Source organism: Pollicipes pollicipes, unplaced genomic scaffold (assembly GCF_011947565.3).
Source record: "Pollicipes pollicipes isolate AB1234 unplaced genomic scaffold, Ppol_2.1 Scaffold_4219;HRSCAF=4965_pilon_pilon_pilon, whole genome shotgun sequence".
NCBI classification, from domain to species: Eukaryota; Metazoa; Arthropoda; class Thecostraca; order Pollicipedomorpha; family Pollicipedidae; genus Pollicipes; species Pollicipes pollicipes.
Window position 1 is genome coordinate 11,946,197 of NW_023596448.1, and position 5,622 is coordinate 11,951,818.

Below are 5,622 nucleotides of genomic sequence, written 5' to 3' on the forward strand. Positions count from 1 at the left end.
TTAGCAAGCTGTGGGCACCAGCCCCTTCTGTCAAAATGAATTGCTGATAAGACACGCAATGAATTAATTACATGCTACAGTACCTCAATAGGCTCATAATGTTGGCAAGATCAGAATGAAGTACCAGCTTGCCCTTGTACGCCCCTGCTACATAAGTGCATAAGTGCTACGCTTTTCTTAGTTTGTCAGTTCTTTCAATTTCTTTGCCATGTTCAAACACAAACACAAAGGTAGAGGCAGGTATCAATATATCACATTTTATTGGGAGTCAGTAGACTTAAAGAATACCAAAACAATGTTCTCTCTCAGAGGTATAAACCTTGCACGCACACTCCCCATCACATCAAGATCAGTACAAGCCACTGGCACACACCACCAGTGATCACACACATTTCAAGCCGCCGGTTCACACACTTTTGTCAGATAGGTGTAGTCTCACACTTGCACAGCTCGCGCAACTATCAAATTGCATGTTTTCTCGCAATTTCCGCACAGATTTTCAGTCATAACACCGCATTTCACCCTGACCTCCCTCCAAAATAAAGTCCCAACGGGGTCCGTAATGCGGCTCAAGAGGTCTCTTCAAGAGGAAGAAAAAACGCCAGCAGGGAAAACAAGACAGATTGGCCGTCGCGTCTTCTTTTTTGTAACTTTCGGGAGAGTGACCGTTTTTTGGGTGCCGTCCTTTTTTACAGACAGTGTCGTTCTTTTCATAGCGTTGACCTGTGGCCTAGAAATAAGGAAAAATGCCCCGTTCGCGACGAGTGCCGCACAACCCGATAGTGCTCACGCTTACGTTTGCGCCTCGCACTCAGCAGCGAAATCTTGCTAACAGCCAATCATCTTCCGCACACTGTATCATACATGCTGCATCACGGTTTTTGCGAATGCAGCAGCAGCCATGCTGTTTTGACCATAAGCAGAAAACAGCCTGTAGTATGACTGCGATCGCATGACGTTTCTATGACGTCATTAATACCGAGGCATCTGTGAAATAGGCTCCAAATAAACCTTTTCACTATTTTCTGGGGCATGTAACTCAGGAACAAGATCTCTTTAGGTCTTAAAAACGATATGACCGTGAACTGCATGGAATGGTCCTCAAGGTGGCTTTTTCAGTTCAAAGCGCCATACAAATGTGGAACATCCCTTTCAGTATCTTCAAGTATGAAAATTCCCTAGAAAGGGCATAAATGGACGTTTAATGAGTGTTTGAAATGGATGATCAAATGCTTCTTAATCTCAATGGGGACCCGCGTGAGCGAGCCCATTATGATACCAAGGCGCTGGGAAGGGTACACGAAAGGCGGCAGGGGGTCCAACCCGTTTGCGCACCAGGTATGAGTGGTGGGAGGTGGGAGCCGGAAAATGGATATGCTTGGAGCAAACGCGGCGAGACACCGAATTTGTGTGGATTAGTCAAGGACGGGACGCTGCCAGTATTAGTATTTACTGTAAGGCTCCCAGTTTAATTCACCGGTAGCCCCGGATTCGTTGGTATTCAGTGGAGGCCTCCAGTGTGGCTCACATGTGTGCCTTGGCGTCGTGTTTTTCGGAGTCCACACGTGCAGATTGAACCATGGGATCTTCAAATAAGTCGTGTTCTTCAGGAGATGGTGTGTACGGAGGCCCCCGCAGCGACATTAGAGAGACACCTCAACAAAAAAAGCGCAGCAGCGGCCGATGGTGTAGACGAACAACAGCGGCAGGGGAACGCGCGCACGGACAACAGATCCCCTCACACACGTCATCATAGGATTATCGCCGAATTCTGGCGCCTGGAAAGCCTGAGCACTCAAAGCCGCCCATGACGTGACAGCTTCAGCTCCTTCACTCCAGCCAGTACTGTTTCTAAAATGATCACTGCCCACGCGTCACTTCGCCATCCTTAGAGGTTTGTGCACAGAAGTGGAAGTCTCATGTCTTCAGGCTTCGCTGCCATTCTGTTCCAGTGCGAGCTATCATGCTACGGCTATGGCACGCTGCACCGTTCTGTCGTCTGTTCAGCGCTCGCCGTTTATAACGCTGCACGAACAAACGGTACAATATGCACTGACGTTTAACATTTGCGTCTAGGTGAATGAAGCTCAGTGCCGTCGCTTCGACGCGGCCTTGGTCATATGGTAGTATTCTGCCGGGATTGTAGTCATCTCCCGATAGCCTGCCGTTTGTGTGGTCAGAAGTGGTTAGTTTAGGTCATTTTGACTATTTGCGGCCCGTCTGACCAGACTGTCACCTGTGGTCAGTCTGACCAGACTGCCGCCTGCGATCAGTCTTATCAGACCGCCGGATCTGCAGTCATTCTGACTAGACCGTCGGCGTCTGTGGTCAGCCTGACCGGGCTGTCGGCGTCTGTGGTCAGCCTGACCAGGCTGTCGGCATCTGTGGTCAGCTGAGTCCGGTCTGTTATAGCTGTGCTGAGACGTGGCTAGTTGAGACGAATGTTCTCAGCAATTGTCAGAGTGACTTAACATTTGGCGTGGTCTGCTCAGATGAATGCAGCCAGTTGTGGTTGGTCTGGCTTGACTGTGAGCAGATGTGGTCAAGTTGGCGTAACATACCTTTGCTCATTTTAAAGTTATTTGGATGTGGTCCGAGGACCAAAGCCGGGGAGAAAGGCTCCATCTCTTGACTTCCAAAGTAATATCTAAGTCTGTTTATCAAAAGGAAGTTCGTGTTGGACCATGTCTTGCAATGTGGAGTAACAAGAAGCTATACCCGCTGAGTTTTTGAAACTCGTCTGCTTATTTTCGGAATTTGACCTCCCACTCACAAGGCGACATTCTGAATCTGCGTTCGATGGGATTATAGCTGCTTTGACACCCAGTTACAGACGTTGCCTTGCACAGGCGCCGCTCGTTGGGATTTGTGCAGACGTTTGGATGGGAATACTGCCAGGGAGAGACATAAAGTTGGGGTTATTGGTGAGTTAAAGCTTTGGATGAGTATAGGGGTCTGAATGTATGGTAAAATGAAAGTTATGAGATGAACGTTGTGTCGCTGCATCTCCTCTCACGGCTCAAAAATACTAGTCAGGGCGTTTTCAATGTATTTTTGTTAGCGCCAGATGTGTATAGTCGTACTATCCTACCTTCATGCTCGCAAACACTGGTCATCACACGATGAGCCTTCCGAAAATGTGGCGTGCATGCCCGCGCCCCGAAGAGCACAGTCGCTTCGACATGCCTATGGGAGCCACCTGCCGTTGCGAAGCTATGGTGGTTAGTCTATGACACAGCACAGTCTCATTGGCAGGGCTTACCCCAGCACCTCGCAATTATATCTCTTTAGGCAACATTCCGGGTACACGGCGAAACGGCTGACCGGGACATCGGTGCATGAGGTGTCGGGTTTGGGGGCCACCCTGCCGCATCTGAAATACAAAAGACGCCGCGTGTCACCCACTCATCGCAAAGATATGCTGTATGAACTCCTTCGATCCATTCCTTCTACACAACATATGGTTTGCATTCCACTTCCATCGTGCCCTTGTGGTGTGAAGCCCCCCAAAAATTGTCGTTAGGGTCTAAACAAACATTAAAAACTTTTGGACTGCTCTTTGCAAGCACCGTGTAGCTCCGATGCTTAAATGTTGAAACTGTTGGTGCCCGGGCTCCCAAATCACAAGGGTGCCCATGCGCTCTCATCACTTGCATGTTTATGCGTTGTGTACGTGAGGCGCAGGCCCAACGACACTGCACGGCACGGCACGGCGCGGGGTGATCTCTGTAGGCGCGGCGTGGCGGACGGACCAGCGAAGGACAGAGCACAGTTGGAATGGCACTGGACTTTCCTGTCCTCTGATCTGTCTCTTGGCTTTACCTATCGTGCATGTTCTGATCTCCTTCCTCCGCCTCCTTTTCTCTGCTCTCTGTGTGTGACCTCTATACTCTGACCTCTCCTCTGAATGAAACAATCTGCTCCTGCCCTACCCTGCCGGCTGGCATGCACTATCCTTCCCCTTGCGCTCTCCTTTGTCCTGCTCCGCACTCCCACCGGGTCTCTGTCCTGCTCTGTCCTCCGTTTCGCCTCGTTCTCTGTTTTGAACTGTGTTCATGCTGTGCTCGGTTGTTCCCATCATGCTGGTGCGTGGCAACGCACTGCCGCTGCAGAGGTAGCAGACGACCTCAGAGACAGGCAGACTCTGGTAAAATTTGGCTCAAAATGACCGTTCGTTACAGATTTGTGGCGGGTCTATACAACATTGCAGAGAACCACAACATACTTACGTCTGGTATGTTAAAGAAAGTTCGTCATTCACCATGCGACATCTAAATACCGCGCACTGTCTTAAGTACTTCGTGGCCCCAACTTGCAAGTAGCTCTGGAAGTCTTCAAGGTAGCACTCGTCTTCGTGTCCTGGGCCGGGAATAGATTGTCAGCTCGTGGTTTCATAGTCGCCGTGATGTGCACCGCCTGTGCAGGACAGTGCGAACCCGCTCTCACTGGCATTACCAGTTACCACTCACCAGTAATACAATCAATTACCAATCACCACACAGCACCAATACAATCAGTTACCAATCACCACTCACCAGCAATGCAATCAAGTACCAATCACCACTCACCAGCAATACAATCAATTACTAATCACCACTCACCAGCAATACAATCCGTTACCAATCATCACGCAACAACAATACAACCAATTACCAATCACCACTCGCCAGCAATACAATCAATTGCCAATTACCACTCACCAGCAATACAATCAATTACCAGGCACCACTCAGCACCAATACAATCAATTACCAATCATCATTCACCAGCAAAGCAATCAAGTACCAATCACCACTCACCAGCAATACAATCAATTACCAATCACCAGCAATACCAGTGCGATCGAGGCCGTCAGTCAGCGAGCTGACGGAGCGTAACAAAAATGGAACAAGGGGAAGGGGCGAGTTGGACTGCGCAATACTACGCTCCGGTTTGGTTACTTATATCACTAACAAAAAAGAAGGATGGAAACGTTAAACAAACTGAAATTGTGTTTAATATTTATCAGCGAAGCCAGGGAGAGGGAATTTCGGACTGATGCTAGATCCTGTTCCAAGTTCTGTGAAAAAGGAAACGACGTACGGGGAACATCACTTGATTGTGAGTTGGAGGTAGCTCGGTGCACTGGGGCTCAAGGGCACTGGTGGTGTTCTGTTCAAACAAATCAAAAGAAGCTCCCGAGGGCACCCACCGAAGTCACTTGCGATGTGGAAATTCACTGACAGTGGAAGGAAGTCACAAAAATGACGCAGCACCATCTTGAAAAGTCACTGGGGAAGATCCTCAGGTGACTTACGTAGATGCATCGGGACGCAAGGGACGGAAAGGCGTTGAACAGCCAAGCATCACACAGCACGCTCAGGCTCGCCAGCTCCAGCGCCCAACAGAATATATTACTTATTATATGCTATTTCATGTGTTACATACAAAAGGCCTCTTCACCATAAACCGTAACTAGTCAAGTTTATTCCGCATCCTTCATGTTTGCAATGGCTTAATCCAACAAACAAAAGCCTCAGTCTTCCATAGGGGGCGGGGGGGGGGGGGGGGCGCGCAAAGCAAAATCAAGAAGGGGCTGGAGCGCAAGCCAGGGGGAGCCACTCTCCAAGTGGACACAAAAGC

General features: G+C 49.2%; 1 long non-coding RNA gene across 1 annotated transcript; it reads right to left on the reverse strand.

Moving 5' to 3' along the window:
- Positions 1-3,032: 3,032 nt before the first annotated feature.
- Positions 3,033-4,534, reverse strand: LOC119095911 (uncharacterized). The gene is made up of 2 exons (XR_005093949.1): positions 4,230-4,534; positions 3,033-3,373 (listed from the first exon to the last, which is right to left on the reverse strand). It is a non-coding gene; the product is annotated as an uncharacterized LOC119095911 (long non-coding RNA).
- Between the last annotated feature and the right edge of the window lie 1,088 nt (positions 4,535-5,622).